The 16,826-nt window shown below is 39.9% G+C and overlaps 1 protein-coding gene and 1 long non-coding RNA gene across 3 annotated transcripts in view; both read left to right on the top strand.

The window, feature by feature from the left end:
• Positions 1-1,841: 1,841 nt before the first annotated feature.
• On the top strand, positions 1,842-5,467 carry LOC128630179 (uncharacterized). 2 transcript variants are annotated; one of them, XR_008394548.1, is made up of 4 exons: positions 1,842-2,353; positions 2,546-2,610; positions 3,495-3,635; positions 3,759-5,467. It is a non-coding gene; the product is annotated as an uncharacterized LOC128630179 (long non-coding RNA). The 2 variants fall into 2 exon arrangements; XR_008394547.1 differs by having other exon boundaries at positions 1,842-2,610.
• A 5,925-nt stretch (positions 5,468-11,392) lies between these two features.
• The window catches only part of LOC108262635 (TBC1 domain family member 10A), a 182,809-nt gene continuing 177,375 nt past the window's right edge, over positions 11,393-16,826 (top strand). The window contains exon 1 of the mRNA XM_053678649.1: positions 11,393-11,687. The gene's annotated coding sequence lies outside the window, so the exon portion shown is untranslated. The remainder of the gene's footprint in view (positions 11,688-16,826) is intronic.

The raw sequence follows: 16,826 nt of genomic DNA, 5'->3' as shown, positions 1-16,826 counted from the left end.
GGTAACAAAGCTTAGGTAGCAACACTCTCACCTAGTAACCATTAGTAACTTGACAACCTGCTGAATGTTTACCCTTAGTTTGCCCATTTTGCTTGCTGAACAAAACATGCTGGAAAGAGGCACCTTAGATGGTTTCACTGGACCTCTCAGTGGATCTGGAGGGTACTACAACACCCAAACAGGGACTTGAACGCTGGACCCTCAGATTAAAAGTCTGATGCTCTACCGACTGAGATATCTGGGCTCGAGGAGAGAGAGCGCACTTTACCCTCGAGCTTGTAGGTCAGGCCTGTGGACGCTCTAGTTCAACGGTTCTCACAGACATAAATGGTGCTCAGCCCCTGGATCGGAAAGGGCCCATCCCATCTGGTTCTCATGGCTTTCTACAAACTATTAACACAACTCAGCACCACTATTCAAGGATACAAACCAACAGGGTTCAACCATGACTCTGTCCTTCATACTTCTTTATCCACTGACTGCCTGCAGTCTGAGACATACAAAGAGACAAGGTTCTTGTGAAACCTGTAAAATGGTGACGTTAACCAAGAGAATGTTGAACTTTGGTCCTATCTATTATGTTGGCCAGTTTCTAAGTTGAGATCAACTTAACCCCAGTGCTTTCTGTTTAACGACCTTGTTCGTATTTTTGTTTACAACTAGCACACTTTTGACCAGCATGTCGCTTGGAAATCGTTACCAGCATAACTCTTATTCGTAAGGCTCACTCTGGAGGCTTGTCTTGGTTCAAGGAATGCCTTCGTGTCATGGTATGAGAACAAGTAGAATAGCATCAGCATTTTTAATTAAACTTGGCTTTTCTGCACAAGGAGACCAAAATTTCTAACAAACACGTTAATTCCACACCACAAACTGACGTGTAATCTTGGCTCTGTATGCCTCGCAAAAAGCAGGTTTACGCCACCTTTGCCACTGATTGCCCATCGTCTGACACGTATAATGACACAAAGGCCTCGTACAAATGGTAAACATGTGAAGTTACCCAGAAGAAGGCTGAACCATGGTTCTATCGCATAGGCAGTTGAGTCCCTGAGTTGCGCTTCAGGTATAAGTTGTCCACGCTTCACTCTCACGCACTGGGGTGAGATCTACCATTTGATCTTGAAAATCTCCCTTAATGTCCAGGGAAGGGAAACCTGGCAGGTTATCCCTTTAAAGGGCTCGTGCCTTGTCCTCTGAAAGAGCTCTTGCCCAGATGTCAGACACTAGTCGCAACAGTCACAGCCCACCACCTGTCTCCGAGTTCCAATGCGTCTTGATCGCCACGCCGATGAACAAGTATGCCTTGCACCATGATGCGCTATAGGCTTCGAGCTGGGACCTCGTGGCGCAACGGAAGTGCGTCTGACTCCAGATCAGAAGGTTCAAATCACGTCGGGGTCATTCAATGTGCTCTTTTTCACACAGACCCACGATTTTCTGCGCAGTCTAATAAGGATGCTGTTATATGGACTCCAATCTCTATGATGACCACCCATGTCTTTGTCAACTTCATGCTAAAAGGTAACAAAGCTTAGGTAGCAACACTCTCACCTAGTAACCATTAGTAACTTGACAACCTGCTGAATGTTTACCCTTAGTTTGCCCATTTTGCTTGCTGAACAAAACATGCTGGAAAGAGGCACCTTAGATGGTTTCACTGGACCTCTCAGAGGATCTGGAGGGTACTACAACACCCAAACAGGGACTTGAACCCTGGACCCTCAGATTAAATGTCTGATGCTATATATATATATATATATATATATATATATATATATATATATATATATATATATATATATATATATATATAATATATTTCATTAGAAAAAGTGCGGTACATTTTCATGGTACGGTCAGTACTGTTTATTTTTGTAATAAAGTGAACTTAATTTTTCCACTGAGTGTTATATTTTCATTCAGTAGTAATCGGTTATTAGTAGGTGCTACCCGACTTGGTTATCGGCATCTGTAAGATCCACTGTCGATCAGCCTTTAAAATAGATTAATGTGTATGACATGATCTTCTTTAATTAATAAAGAAATGCGCTTGTTGACAACTTGCTGTGGTATAAGGGGAATAAAACACTTCAGAATGTGCAGTTCTACCTTAGGGTGATAACGGTCACTCCACTTCATTGGATCGTTGACTGTTTTCCTATAACCGTATGTTTATTCCTTACATAAATTAAACACAAAGCATGTAGGGGTTCCACATGCATGTAGTATTTGTACAATCAATAACCTATTAGAGTAATACATTGTGGTATATAAACTGAACTTTGTGTTTGATGTGTCTGCAGTGCCCAAAGCCCGTGGTGGTGGCAGTGCATGGCTTGTGTGGAAGCAGGTCTGTTGGGAGTGTTAAGTACCATCATCTCATACACTCACCACAACTCTGGGAAGTTCCATCCATATTGTTTGCTGTCACTTTTCCTGCAAAGCTTTAACCATCAGAGAGTTATCTTTTACTGGGGCTTTTAGCTGCAGGAGACTGAATTACTAAGTTTTTTTTTTGTGGATCTGATTTCTTCTTTCGCAGGAGTGGATCTAATCACAGCCTGTGATATTCGTCTGTGCACACAGGACGCCTGGTTTCAGGTGAAGGTATGAGGAACATTAACTTGCCATACATTGCTTGCTTACATGTTTACACCAAGATCTGTAAACAAGCTATTTTTGTCCATATGATCATATATAGAGATAGTAAGTGATGAGAAGATAAGAATGGGCTGATTGTTCTGACTCGTACATGCCCCTATGAAAGAGTTGACCACAAGGGGGCACACTCTGAACAATTATTTACATTGGCAGTTTGTTGAAGATTAAATAAACCACAGTGAGCATCAGATGTCTGGTTTTAATACAAAGTTTTATGATGAACTATTTTATGATATTACCATCTTGTCATTTATCAAAGAAGAGCTACAAAACCTGAAATTTGTTCATTTTTAGACAGAAAAATTCTGCAGTGTAGCTGTTCTAGTGGGCTTTCCCACTGGATGTTTAGTCCAACACAGAGCAGTTTGCATGAAAAGTTGGTAATGTGACCGTCGTAATGTGGACTGGGAAGTGCACTGCGGTACCGAACCCGAGACTACCTGTAGAAAGTGGTCCGAGTTCAGTTACAATGGAACTGTGAATGTGAATTGTCCCATGAATGTGAACGTAACTTGTATCCGGGTCTGCACTTTTTCAGGAAGTAGAGTAACCTGTGCTGAAGGCCTGTTGTGGTGATGACGTGTCATGACATGTTTTGGCCCAAATCTGCAGTGACTTTGAAAAAGTGGAAGCTCCTCTGAATATTGTGGAGTTTCTTGATTTTGCGTTAATTTCTGTGATCACAAAAAGGTGAAATTCTGGACTGACACATGGAAGATATGGAATGATAGAAGAATGTGACTTTGAGTTGTACCGTGTATTTTTTTCATGTACCTTTATTATTTAGTATAAATGAAGGCAAGTGTGTGTTCTGTTCTTCATCTCTGCAGTCGTGTGTTCCCTGATAGTCCATGATTGCTGGAGCTCTGGAAATAGCAGGTGAGATTGCAGGCCGGAGTCGCGTCGCTGTCCAAGGAACCAAAATCAACCTCCTCTGAGACCACAGTGTGACTGAGAGCCTAGACTACATGGTAAGAATCTGCTTAAGACATGAAAAGCATTTTTAGCCTCGAGGTAGACCCATGCACACACAGTATGGCCACAAACACAAAGTAGAGCGGTCGAAATCTGAGATATCTCCTCTGCGTCTCCAGGCTACTTGGAACATGAACATGTTGCAGACACAGGATCTTATGAAGTCAGCGCAGGCAGCCCTGGAAAAGAAGAGTCCGAAAGACGTGCCCTTCTCCAAGCTTTAAAGGAGAAGATCCAGGGCTGTTGAAGCTGCGGTGGAACTGAGACATCATCATCCACATATCTTCAGTTCTTCTTGCTAAGTCTGTTTCTTTTTAGTCTTTTTATTTTTAGACTGGTCAAAAGACTGATTAGTGGAAGTGAAATGATAGATGAACTTTTAATTACTTGCTTTATTATTTGCAGGTGCCTTGTACAGTAAGACAGGGTAACTAATACTCAAAAGCTTGTTTTGTGTGTTAACATGTACAGTAGATGGACATATTTTTTCTGGTGCTGTGACTGCAGAATGTAGTGCAGTTAACACATTAAATTTCCTTGGATGCTCACTTTTAACTCTAGGAGGTCACAGTTTGCCCAGACATCTTTTTTTAAATCCGTCAATCCGTCACCCACACGTCATTCTGGGGGACGAAGAGGAGGAAGCTGGACAGATAAATTTATTTATTTATTTATCATTGCTGTGTTTCCTCAATCGAGTGCAGAAAGAAGAAAAACAACACAACTGATTTAAAATAAAAATATAGAAAACAATCTAATGTAAGGTTCTGATCCGGTTTGCTTTCAGCAGGAAGGCTGTCCTCTTTCCTGTTGCTCTTTCCCTTCTATTAGTCCATTTGTCCAGTCTGAATCGGTTTTGATTCGTTTCGAGACGATTCGGAGTCGAATAATTTTCTAGTGAGAGTCGCACACTTCCAAACGAACTAGACTGAAATGAGTATTTGATTCTCACTAGAAAGTGATTCGACTCTGAATAAACTCGAAATGAATCAGTCAAACTGATTCAGACTCTATAAAAGGACTATGAGATGTGATTAAGATATATATTCCAATGTTTTGCTTTACAATTCCATTGTGTGTGTGTGTGTGTGTGTGTGTGTGTGTGTATGTGTGTGCGTGCGCTCGCACGTGTGTTTTTCAGGAGAACGAGAAACTCGGACACAACAGTACATCCTGACCATTGGTACTGTGTACACATCAACATACACACACGTCTCCATGCTGGACATCTCAGGAGCTTTCACACACAGTGCTAGGAATATCCCGGGACAGAGAAACGCACCTTCTAAGTGAGCGAGTTTAGCGTCAACCGGTGAAATTTGCTGTAGCGTGAACACTTCGCCTCTGTGAGCTTCACTCTCCGTAGGGTTCACTGTAATTAGACATAAAATGTACATAGTTTATTTTTCATGCATTTAGGATTTCATGTTTTTTTTTGTTTTTTTTTACTCTTCGAGGAAAAGAAATGATCTTTCGAGGCAGCTTCTTCATCACTACCTGCTCCGTTTGACTCAAAAATGTAACGACCGGTTTCAAAAAGTCACGATGTCTTACTGTTGAATTTAAACAGGAAATGTGAAATATTTTTTCCCTTTGTTTCCTCTACTGTCTTTTTGCTGTGATCTTGAACACAGTTGTAATTTTAAAAAAAAATAAATAAAAAAATGATAATTCTAGTTCTCTCACTTTCCTTGTCCTAATTGTCCTGTATCTGTTAAATCCGTTTCATCTCTGGTCTTTCTGTCTGTATGAACACTTGTAGAAATGACTTGTAGTCCATATTTTTAAATGATTCGTGATTTTGAATTTAAATAAAGATATTCTTTAATTCTGTATTTTGTCATTTAATTATCATTAGAAATCAGAAGATCAGATTAAAGCCACGGCTTCTTTACCTGCCGAAGCTGTAAAACTTTCAATAAACCAGTCAATAGATCAGCTGGATAAATGTAGATTTTTATTTACTGATGAGATGTATTGATGGTGTTGATAGATTATTTGAAGATTTTTATTGATATTGAACAATCATTCAGTTCAATATTGAAAAAACTTGATAAATAGTTGATTAAATAAATGTGGTGTAATGTACTGAGTCAAATATGAAAACTACAAATAAACAACATCTATTTATATCTGTGTATAATTAAAAACCTCTCTCAATACAAGAAATTCATATCCTAAATGTTGCAAGTGATTAATCTGATCATTTTATTCAGCTGTTTAATTATTACTTTCTAAATAATAAACAAATGAATGTTCTGGATTCATGAGGAATGTTTACATTTTGTGTCCAAACTCAAAAGTTTAAACAAAGTGTATATTTATGATAATAAAGCACAAAGAACGTGAAACCTCAAAACGTCTACAATCATCGATGAATTAAATATTAATTAAAAAAATTTAAGTAAACAAGAGTAAGATGAAGTATATTTTTAATTAAAATGTAATTAGAAAGGAGCACTTTTAAAGTGGATTTGATTTAAAATAATGATAAAGCTGTTTTTTTTTAATGTATTTGTATATCTTATCCTCTATCGTGTTTAAGAAGAAGAGAATAATGAAGTTTTTTATGAAATAATATTTGGGTTTATTTTATTTTATTTTCTCCTCAAAGATTCAAATTTACGTCAACGTCCGTTACGTTGGTGACGTCACCACGAGCGCGAGAAGTCGAAGGTAGGAGCAGAAAGCGGTGCTAGTGTTAGTTCTGGCCCGTTTGGACCCAAACTAAAGTGAGTTTATTCGGTTCTGTGTAACCGAACCCGTTCTGTTTTTTGCTGTATTGTGTGTATGTGTGTAGTTAACGGTGTTAACACCTGTGTTTCAGGTGTATCAGTATGAAGCAGGCGGTGACGGCGCACTGATTCACTCTCGGAGCTCGGTTCACTAATGACCGAATCACCGAGGAACCGACCAAAGATAACTCACACCCGCACGGAGAAGAAGAACAAGAGGAGGAGAAGTGAGAAATAACATTTTAAAACTTTTTTTATTCACTCTGGTTCAGTATTAATGTTAATATTATACAAATATACTAGCGGTGCTAGCTTTTGAGGAGGCAGTCCAGTCCACGCATGCGCAGTGTAATTAATGAGCAAGGTATTCGAAATGTGATTAGCAAATAGGTCGATGTTATTTTTGATTCTATTTAAAACGATGAATTCACTCTGTCAATAACTGCCCAGTCTGAGAATACTGCATGATTTACTTTTATAAGTGGACGTGGCAGAACGACATTTAGCTTCACTGGCTAATTAGAGCTCTTTTACTAGTTTAATGGCTGAGTCATCCGGCTTCGCGCATGCGCAGTGTGGGTTAAGGCGCTATAGTTCTCTTCTTTTGAATTATTATTATTATTATTATTATTATTATTATTATTATTGAGACCATTTGGGGTGAATTTGGAGCATGTGGGGGGTTCGAGTGACCCCAGAATGACCTATAAATATTCTTTTAATATCTCCAGAACTGAAGCAGCACAAACGAAAATTTTTACGGCACAAACCAGCACAAACTATTCTGCCGATGTTTTGTGTTGGTTGGGGGGGCAACTTCACGCAGGTTGTGTGTGTGTGTGTGTGTGTGTGTGTGTGTGCTCTTCAAATATCCAGGTGTTAGATGGTCAAGTGTGTAGTGTACAGATAGAGTGCACAATTTAAGAAATAGGAACCAGTATGAGAGAGGACATCGAAATAAGAACAGAAAGCACTGACCAAATAAGGAAATAGATTAAACCGGTACATGGCGTATGGGAGGCAGGAGATCGTGACAGTTATGTTGAATTATAACGTGTTGGATTATAGAATTAAATAAAGTGGTACTGATGTGTGTGTGTTTTAGGATGAACTGGAGTGGGGCAAAGAGAACTGCATTCAGATCAAACGGATACAAGAGGTTATGACTCTCACTCACTCACTCACTCACTCGCACACATCTATACACACACTTCTCGACACAGATCCCTAACTATCATTTCTGGTGTGTGTGTATTAGAGGTGGCCGAGTTGTTTGAGGATCTAAAGAATTGAGTGTCACAATTCAACATGCACATCAGCGAAACTTTTCCCTCTGACTACACCAGCACGCACGCACAGAAATTCATAGTGCAGGTAACACACACACACACACACACGAGTAGAGCAGGTGTAGTTTAACAGCATATGTGTATAAAGAGGCTTTTTTCTTCAGGTCAAAATATATACAGCAGGGGTGCCCAATATGTCAATCGTGATCGACTGGTCGATCGCAAAGGAAGTGCAGGTAGATTGCTAGTTGACGTAGTTAGTTGACGTACAGGGCAGCCAGTCTGAGATCTCGTCTTTTCTCTCACCACACGTGTGCGATCAAGCGCGCCAGTGCTAAAGGCTAGCAAGTGAAATCGTGGGGAGAGGACATTTTTCAGTCTTTTAAAGAATTCATTGACAAAACCCAGCTCCAGTGTGCAAATTGATATCAGTCAATGGTTGAGCAGTGCAAATGGATTCATTGCCAAGTGCAGGGAAGACGATGCTTTCCCTGACTTCTTTAACTACCACTGTGTTGTGGATAAAAAATGTCATAAAATAAACATAAGGGAGACCTAGCATCCAGCAAAAGGGAGAAGAAGAAAAAAACGGGCACCTAGACACATAGAAGCAGGATTAGGCGGACATTGACGGAATGGAATTACACTTTAAAGATCTTTAAGAGCAGTAGTAGTCAAAAAAAGCCAAAAAGAGGTATACGAGCTGAGCTGAGGAGTGCTAATACACACACACACACACGCTCGTACAGTCAAGGGCGGGCAAGTAGACACAACATACACACACACACTCTCTCGCTCTCATACACACACATGAATAACTTTAATAATATCTTATAGTAATAGAGAAACTATAAAAAGACAGAATAGTAGGATATGCAGGACAGTAGAACTGTAATGATATTAAGAAGTTGGAAGTACAGTAAACCGCTTTTCAAGTAGTATAAATATATATAAAATAAGAAATATAGTGCAAATATGAAAATAAATTATAAACTAGAAATACAGGAAAATGTAAACTTACTCATGACTCAAATGGTGAGGGTTCTTGGCTCGCAAGGAAGGCCTTAATTTTAAGAAAGAACCATGAGGAGCCAGTTATAAGGGTGGCTGGGTCAAACTGCCCCCCCCGAGATAACGATAGGACCAAGGTCCCTCCCGGTTGTTTAGTCGTCTTGTCTACGTCATTTTATTTACCTAGGTAATTGAGAATCCTGGTTTCTGACCTCCTAGGTAATTGAGAATCCTGGTTTCTGACCACCTAGGTAAATGAGAATCCTGGTTTCTGATTCTCTATGTAATTCAAAACGCTGGGTTTTTATTTTCTGGGTTATTAGAAATGCCTGGGTTCTGATTCTATGTGTAAGTGAAATAGGCCTTTTCTGGAAACATATGGGTTATCTAGTGTGTAAATACAGTATAAATACTGGAGCTTAAGCTCAGGGTAGGGGGATCACTTCTGAGAATTCTCATCGGTGTGGATCTCGTGTGGTGGAATGGAACAATAAAGCTGGACCCTTGCTTCTTCTCACTCACGGCTGGTGTATTTTTTCCATCTCCAACTGGTCTCAGAGGTAGATGTGAGTATTTATTGGCTTTTAAGTTGAGTTTTAAATGTTTTTGGGTAATAGGCTAAATTTGAGCCAACAACTGCATAATACACCAACAAGCCTTATGCACAAGAATGCTAAACGTGAAAGAGATCATGGATGTTGAAACGAAGATCGCCTGTTCTATACGTGCTAGTTCACTTCAAAGACGGCTGTTCCGTGCGCATCTGGAGAAGGCAGACTACGACCAATCAGCTCCTGCTACACACTGACGTGAGACGGCTTAGGGGTAAATTCCTGCAGAGATTTCGAGAGCTCTGTCCGGAGATAAGCGAGTTTCTTTTTGCTGTTAAACATGCAGAATACACCCAAGTCAATGATGATCAGTGGTTGCTGGACTTTTTTTAACCGAGCATTTTTAACCGATCTGACCAACTTAATTTGGAGCTGCAAGGAAAAGACAAAAATTAAAGGCAGTTAATGCCTTTAAACGGAAAATGCAACTTCTGTTTTCAAAGCTGCAGCACCATGTTTTTGGGAACTTCCAAAACCTCCCGTCAGATCTGGAGACACAGCGGAAGGCTTGTGCGCAGTTTAACATTGCACGCTACACGGAGCAGATTGACAGCTGTCGGTCAGAGTTTGACAGACGCTTTCAAGACTTTGCTTTATTGGAGGCATTCGCCACATTCATGTGCTACCCGTTTAGGGACAATGTTGAGGTTGATTCACTCGCATCGAAAATTGCAGCGCTGTTTCACCTGAACTCGTCTGAAGTGGAGGATGAGATTTTTTGAAACTACAGACTGACATTCAGCTGAAGTCCAGGGCTCATGGACAGTTCTGGAACTTACTCACAGGGGAAAAGTACCCAAACATGAGGAAATGTGCCACCTCCTTGACTGCATTATTTGGCTCTACTTATTTATGTGAGTCAGCCTTTTCCCTCATGAAGATCATTATGTCCAAATACCGTTCCACAATGACTGATCATCATTTGGAGGCCTGCTTGAGGCTGGCTACCAGCAGCTACTGTCCGGACTATGCAACCCTGGCTGATTCTATTCAGTGCAAGTCATCAGAGTAAGGTAATGACCAAAAATGTACTGAATTGTATCGCGCCATAAGGGTTCATGCAGTTATGCAAGGTACATGAACATATTGTATGTATGTGTGTGTGTGTGTATGTATGTATATATATGTGTGTGTATATATATATATATATATATATATATATATATATATATATATATATATATATATATATATATATATATATATATAATATATATATATATATATATACTGCGTATACTTTTTATATATATATATATATATATATATGTATATGTTTAGCATTTTTAGTGTAGGTAGATCTCTTTGACTGGTCATGTTAAAAGTAGCTCGCAAGTCAAAAAAGTGTGGGCACCCCTGATGTACAGTAAATATAAATATTAGTCATAATTCGCAGCCTTAGAAGCACAAGCATCCAAAGTAAAATTGCAAATGCAGAGTTTAAAATTGTCACCATGACGACAAAGTCCAAGAAGTGTAACTTACTCCTGCAGAAAATAAATAATTATTATTATTAAGTATCAGTGATGTTTCCGTTGTTCAGGTGGCGATTGCAGGCACATTTTATCCGAACTGCTTCCTCCAGGGAACTCTATGGAAACGACCCCAGGACCACCATAGTGGTATTCAGTCAGCTTCCATTTAACTAGGGGATTATTATTATTATTATTATTATTATTATTAATAATATTTCTCTCTCTCCCTCCCTCTCTCTCTCAGGTGTGTAATCTCCCTCCATTTGCATTCCTCTACTATAAACAGCTCCAGTCTCTCTTCAGACACTGTGGTTAAATCAAATCCATCTCCTTTGACAGCTCCAGGTGTGTGTGATACCACTGTGTGTGTGTGTGTGTGTGTGTGTGTGTGTGCGTGTGTGTGTTTAATTGTGATTTTCTATAAACATGTATTGTGGGTCTGTGTGTATCAGGGCCTATGTAGAGTTCTACCGCTCGTCAATGAGAGGTTCTGGCGTTCTCCCAGAGGTCTCTCTGTCTCTCCTCCTCACGCAGCAGAGACTTCCTCTCCATCTCAACGTTTAACCTGCTGGAGAGGTGGAGACTTGGGCAGGGGGGTAGTGTATCTCACACCTCAGATATACACGGTACACACACACACTCTGCAGCGAGCATCATCAGATGAGTCATGGTTACATTTTAAGTGAGAGTAGTCATGTGACCACATCCCCTAGACAGTGTGATGTTTAGATGATGTTCTGTACATTAGTGCTGTTCTGTTACAGGTCTCTCTCTCTGTGTCTCTCTCACTCACTGTGTGTGTGTGTCTCTCTCAGGGTGAATGTGGATTTTCAGAATCAGTCAGTGAGCCCTGTCGGGGTTCTGAGCAGCTCCGTTGAGTTGGAGAATCTTCCGTCTAACCCTGTCTTTATCGTCAATATCACCGAGGTGTCTGTTCCGCCTCTCACTTTCAGTGCACAAATAAAAAAGAAGCAGTGGCTCCTGTGTGTGTGTGTGTGTGTGTGTGCACTAACAGGAGGTCCAGGTGCAGCCTTTGGATATTGATGAAGATTTACTGCCCCTGCAAGACCTTCCTCAACTGCGTAGTCTGGAGCAAAGGATGCAACAGAGCCCAGATTACAAGCAAAATCTGGTGAGTTTTTTTCCTTTTTGTTAACAACTACTTGCACAATTACACAGCTACTGAGAGCATTTCTGTTTTCTCAAGGTGACACACTCGTACTCAAAGCACAACACTGAACACCACTTTGATATGAGGGAACAGTTATGACCTACTCTTTAGTAGAGATGGAAAACACACAGGGCAGGGTAACTGCAGGAGTAGTGAGAAGCACTGACACAGTTGACGAGGCAATACATGCTTATTAATTATTTGTTTTTATACTAGTGTATATTATTTTTTAAATCGGTTTCAGGTAAACTGGTTGGCGCTTATTGACGGGGTGTATGTGCGTGACTGCACCTGGCGCATATTGAAGAGGGTGATTGCTAACTCCCTGGCAAAGAATCTCAATTGGAGGGGAGTCAATGGAAAGACTTCACTGTCCGCTCTCCAACTCGGAGAGGTCGTGATTGGTAAGTATATCTGTTTACATACAGAATTAGCTGTCTCTCTCAGATGATATGTAAGGGGTAATCCACGGCTAGATGTGCATTAAACGATTTTAATGCATGATGTGGAGGAAAAGAACCACTCGTTCAAATCGTTTAATGCACACCTAGCCATGGATTACCCGCCTATACCATGGTCTTTCCACAATTAATAACGTTAAAGCTGTCATTGGTTTAGAAGTGCAAACTTTGATTAGAAGTTTAAAATAAACTTTGGGAGGTCCCACTTCGGCTCTAATTGGCTATTTATATTTCTCTGGTTTACTTTATTTAAATGGTTAGTAGTCATATGGATCCCAGCATAGCTGGGACAGGCACGCCTTTAAGATTTATTAGTTGGAACGTCAGAGGTATGGGTAATCCTGTCAAGACATCTAAGGATTTTATACATTTGAAACATTTAAACTTCAATATAGTATTTTTACAGGAGACGCACCTACGTCTTAAAGTATTAAAGATCATCAAAGGTTACTCTGCCCTTGGGTGAGTCAAGTCTTCCACTCGAACTTTAATTCGAAAGCAAGAGGGGTCGCTATTTTAATTGACAAAAGGTCACAGTTTTCCTCCACTAACGTTGTTGCTGATGTGAACGGTAGATATATTATAGTTGCTGGTACTCTGATGCAAAGACAGGTGTTGTTGGTAAATGTACACGCTCCAAACTTTGATGATGTGGAATTTGCTAATAGATTGTTGAGCAATCTCCCTTTTTAAATACTCACCTGTAGATTTTCGGTGGAGATTTAAACTGTGTAATTCACCAAAACTTTGATCGGTGTAATCCCCGTACTCTGAATCAATCTGCTATGTCTAAAACATTTTCCGATTTTATGGGTCAGAACGGTCTCGTTGATCCCTGGAGATCCCGTAACTCTGCTCTTAAAAAGTTTTCTTTCTTCTCCCAGGTGCTATCCTATTGAAATCCTATTCGAGGATTGATTATTTTTTATAGACAGCACTCTTGATTCTTGTGTAGTTTCTTCTGACTATTTGGGTATTGTAATTTCTGACCATGCGATCATGAATTAGATATTCATCTTTCTATTTATAAACGTAGCCGACCGCCTTGGAGATTTAATTTTCTTCTTTTAGCAGACAGTGAATTCTGTGAGTTCATTTCTACTTCTATGGATGACTTTCTTTTCTTCAGTCAGAATGACTCCACCTCTTATTCATTGTTATGGGAGACACTTAAATCCTATATCAGAGGGCAGATTATTTCTTACTCCACTCTCTGTAATTAAAAGCGCACTGCTAGGGTTAATGAACTTACATCTGCGATCAGTAGTCTCGATCAAAGATGTGCGTTGAACCCCTCTCCAGAACTTCTTAAACAGCGAATCGACTTACAGGCAGAATTCAATCTTATTTCGACTAAAGAGGCGGAACGCTTGTTGTTACGTACTCCTGGTTCATATTATGAACATGGCGACGAGCCGAGTCGTTTACTGGCACGTCAGCTACGGCGACAGGCCGCTTCCCGTCTCATACCTAGTGTTAAAAACACTCATAATATCGTCACTACAGAGCCCATGGAAATTAATGCTACTTTTAAATGGTTTTACTCTTCACCTTATAAATCTGAATTTCCTGCAGACGATACTAAAGTGAATGCATTTCTTCAAGACCTTTGTAACCCTGTTAGTGATTCGAATACTGCCATGCAACTGGACTCCCCACTCTCTTCAAGAAATTTGAATTCAGTTAAAACTATGCAATCTAACAAAGCTCCTGGCCCGGACGGGTTTCCAGTTGAATTTTTTAAAATGTTTATTGGAAAATTAGCTCCATTGCTTTTATCTGTGTTCAACGAATCCTTGGAATGTGTCTTTGCCTCTGACTCTGACACAAGCCACGATAGCTCTGCTTCTTAAGGAGGGTAAGGATCCAAGCTCCTGTGGTTCTTATAGGCCGCTGTCTCTGCTTAATGCAGATGTAAAGGTGTTGGTGAAAGTAATGGCATCTCGTTTAGAGGACATTATCCCTTATATTATATGTGAAGAGCAGAAGGGTTTTATAAAGGGACGTCAGATGTTTTTCAATACCCGTACGCTCTTTAATATAATTTATTCAAAGCATTCGGCAGTGCTTCCTGAGATTGTGATTTCATTAGATGCTGAAAAAAGCATTTGATAGGGTTGAGTGGGAGTATTTGTTTGCAGTCTTGAGGAAGTTCGGATTTGGGGATGAGTTTATTTCTTGGATTAGCCTCCTTTACTCAACCCCTAATGCCAGGGTTCAGACAAACGATCTCGTCAAGGTTGTCCTTTATCCCCTCTGCTTTTTGCTGTCACTATCGTACCTCTGTCTATCGCATTAAGATCTTCTCCCTTGTTTAAAGGAATAGTTCTATACGGTGTAGAATACAAATTGTCGCTATATGCTGATGATTTGTTATTGTATGTAACCGATCCTGTTGCCTCTATGCCAGCTGTCTTGGCTGTTCTGGAATCCTTCGGTGTTGTCTCTGGTTATAAATTAAATTTGGATAAAAGCGACTGTTTTCCTGTCAATACTGCAGCATTTTCTCTCCAACAGTCAGATTTACCGTTTCGATTTAGTCAGTAAGGGTTTAAATACCTAGGTATCAACGTGACACGTTCTCTATCTAATCTTTCATCAGCTAACTTCACTCCCCTTATCTCAAAGGTTAAATCTAACATTCAGATTTGGGTAACTTACCCCTTTCTCTAATTGTCAGGATCAATGTCGTCAAAATGAATATATTACCGAAGTTTCTTTTCTTGTTCCAGCAAGTGCCTCTTTCTCTGCCAAAATCATTCTTCGATTCATTGGCTAAGATAATTAGTACTTTTATTTGGGGAGGGAAGCCACCAAGGGTTAGTAAATTATTGCAGAAATGTAGACTTAGTGGAGGACTTGCATTACCCAATTTTCAATTCTATTACTGGGCTGCGCACATCCATAAACTCTGCTACTGGGTTAAATCTCCTGGATCTTCTTGGTCTAAATTGGAACTATTGTCATGTAGGGAATCCTCTTTACCTGCTTTACTTTATTCCTCTCTACCTACAAAACTCTCCCTATATACTGGTAATCTAGTTGTCCTCAACACTTAGGACTTAGGACTTAGTATCAATTTAGACGGCGCTTTAAATTTGTAGGTGCATCCTCTTTGTGTCCTTTAGTCAACAACCATCTATTTCCTCCATCGTGTTTGGACTCCACATTCTCAGTGTGGGATGACAAGGGTATTGAACAAGTTAGAAATCTGTATCACGAAGGTGTGTTCGATAGCTTTGCCAATCTGGCATACACTTATGACCTCCCTGTGACTCATTTTTTTTCGGTATTTTCAAATTCGGAATTTCGTTTCTAGATGTTTTCCTGATTTCCCCTCTGCGCCTCCTGAACAGGCTTGGGAAAGCTTGTTTTCAAACAATCCACATCAGAGAGGAATGATTTCTAGGATTTATGATTTCATTCTGGCGTTAGGTAGTGAGTCGTGTAACAAAGTTAGGAATGTGTGGGAAACGGAGTTAGGAGTACAGATAACTGAGGGGTGTTGGGAACGTGCTATAGGGAGGGTACAGTCTACCACTTCCTGTGCTCGTCTTGGACTCATCCAGTTCAAAGTTTTACACAGAGTCCATCTGTCCAAGTCGAGACTTTCTGTGATGTATCCGGACGTAGAGGACAAGTGTGATAAATGCCATGGCTCTCCCTGTCATCTTGGCCATAGGTTTTTCTTCTGCCCAGATCTCCATGGTTTTTGGACTGTTTTTTTACCATCATGTCCACTATTCTCAGGGTAGATTTAAATCCTTGTCCATTGATTGCTGTATTTGGGATTCCTGATGCCTCAGTTCCATTGAGCTTGATACAAAAGGATGTTTTTGCTTTCACATCCCTTATAGCAAGACGTTCCCTACTGTTGCAGTGGAAGTCTGCTAAATACCCATCTATCTCCCAGCGGCTAAAGGGCGTGATGTTTTTTCTGAAACTCGAGAAAATAACATATAGGATGAATGGTTGTACGGACAAGTTTTTTTTATAAAGGGCATCCCTTTATTGTATACTTTATGGAGTTAGACACTTCCCACTTAAATATTTGTGCCTGTTGTTGGATTTTACAATATCTTTATAACCAGCGACAGTTATTGGGTATCCATGATGAGGCGGGGGGCGGGTTTTCTGCATTTTTAATTTTGTTTTCCTTTGTTAGTGAAAAAAGAAGAAAAACCTGTGAATGTTTACTGCTGTGTGTTGCTCAATTTGTTTTCCTTGGGAAAGGGAGGGGAGGAGAGAAGAGAAAAGGTGATGTTCAGTTGACATGTAGACGTGTTCAGGAGAAATGTTCAATAAAAATGAAACTGGAAAGAAAAAAGTAGTTTAAAATAAACTTTAATTTCCATAAGTTAGGTGGTTAGATCTGGAATTTTGTCTGAAGTAAATCAGACACAGAGATAAAGTAGTGTGATAAGATTTAGGAAT

Source organism: Ictalurus punctatus, unplaced genomic scaffold, assembly GCF_001660625.3.
Source record: "Ictalurus punctatus breed USDA103 unplaced genomic scaffold, Coco_2.0 Super-Scaffold_100046, whole genome shotgun sequence".
Taxonomy (NCBI): Eukaryota; Metazoa; Chordata; class Actinopteri; order Siluriformes; family Ictaluridae; genus Ictalurus; species Ictalurus punctatus.
Note: the sequence above shows the minus strand (reverse complement) of the source record. Positions and strands in the feature narration are given on the sequence as shown.